At 41.2% G+C, this 1,543-nt stretch overlaps 1 long non-coding RNA gene across 1 annotated transcript; it reads right to left on the bottom strand.

Annotated features, from left to right (window-relative positions):
* Nucleotides 1–266: 266 nt before the first annotated feature.
* LOC107046820 lies at nt 267–811 on the bottom strand. Its single transcript, XR_001461610.1, has 3 exons — nt 646–811; nt 420–517; nt 267–371 (listed from the first exon to the last, which is right to left on the bottom strand). It is a non-coding gene; the product is annotated as an uncharacterized LOC107046820 (long non-coding RNA).
* Nucleotides 812–1,543: the final 732 nt, after the last annotated feature.

Below are 1,543 nucleotides of genomic sequence, written 5' to 3'. Positions count from 1 at the left end.
TGGTAAGTCTCAACTTGAATTTCTTAAGATAGACAGCTATACTGAAGTCTCTGTACATTGAAATTATGATCGATAGGTATAAAATATTCAATCTCTTTGGATTTATTACATGTGGGATAAAGTCAATGAATACTCCTATCTGAATTTGAACTAAAATCTATATCTTTGAAAATTTACATGTAGCTGTTACTCAAATTGAAAAATATTGATAACAGGGATTAATTTCTTACCATAACTTTGGATTCGAACTTGTCTACCATCAACGCAGCATACTGCACTGGGGAATGCAGATCTGGCAAACAGCTCAGCCTGAGCTTGCCTTTGTGCTTCTGGAGTTGATGGGAATCTGATGTAGTCAGGGCTCAAGGCTGCTATAAGTGGAGCTACTCGATGGACAATTTCCCAGCTTGCTGATTTACTTATGTTCATTGTGTCTCCCACAGTAATCAAATATGAACCAGTAGCAAAAAAACGTAGAGCCACTAATAACTGAATACTCGAAGTGATCCTGTGATTTCTAAAAAAAAAACAGTGCTCATTTACTGCACACAGTTTGTTGGTTCAACCTCACTCCAGGGCATAGATAATACCTCAAAGTAATTCTTCGACCTCCAGTGCAAAGCGATTATAGAAAATAATAATTACCTTCGAAGAGGTCTTCTCAGACCATGCTCTATTCTCCGGAGCACGTGTAGGAATGCTCTTTTTGACAAACGGTATCGTTCCCTGAATTGTATTTCTGGTAGAATTTCAAAGTGGTTAACTGGTTCTGCGTTACGTCGAATAGGACAATAACGTCCAGCACCACCAATTAAATCACTNTTGACAAACGGTATCGTTCCCTGAATTGTATTTCTGGTAGAATTTCAAAGTGGTTAACTGGTTCTGCGTTACGTCGAATAGGACGATAACGTCCAGCACCACCAATTAAATCACTGATAACGTTGTTCATTACAAAAATTTAATTAAAACCACATATGCCATATTCACATTTGAATCGATTACACACGTAAACACAGGTGCCGCCATTTTCAGCACAGATGGAATGGAGCGGCGGCGGGGGGACCCAACTTAACTTAACGACGCGTTAACCGTGGTTAACTTGAACCGAAAACTCGCCCCTGGTATCTATTCTTCATGGTGCAAACTAGGGATGTGAGTGACAAAAATGACCGGTCAAATGACGGTCAATTACCGCGGTCATGACGGGTAATTACCATGTCCATAAATCTGACGAGTCTGTCAGGAATTCGAACAACGGCCAATTCAATTCTGACGGTCAATTCTTATCTATATAGATGACAGAAATTTTTATTCGGTAACTCGGTGTCGGCAAGGTTGCTGGCGGTCATAGGGACCCTGCGTTGCCACTAGAAGCAGAGATCATAGGGGAGATAAGCATGGCCAATGTAAAGTGTCCAACAGCAAAATTCGTAGTGGTGGCGCATGGACTACAATGAGCGTACGGAACTGTTGGTATGGTAGGGCCCGAGTTTAAATTTGACGATAACCGGAAAGGGGTTCTCAATACGGTAGCTCCTCG

The sequence above is a fragment of the Diachasma alloeum genome, unplaced genomic scaffold (assembly GCF_001412515.2).
Source record: "Diachasma alloeum isolate Michigan unplaced genomic scaffold, Dall2.0 Dall_scaffold_02011, whole genome shotgun sequence".
Lineage (NCBI taxonomy): Eukaryota > Metazoa > Arthropoda > Insecta > Hymenoptera > Braconidae > Diachasma > Diachasma alloeum.
This window is presented reverse-complemented; position numbering and strand designations above follow the sequence as displayed.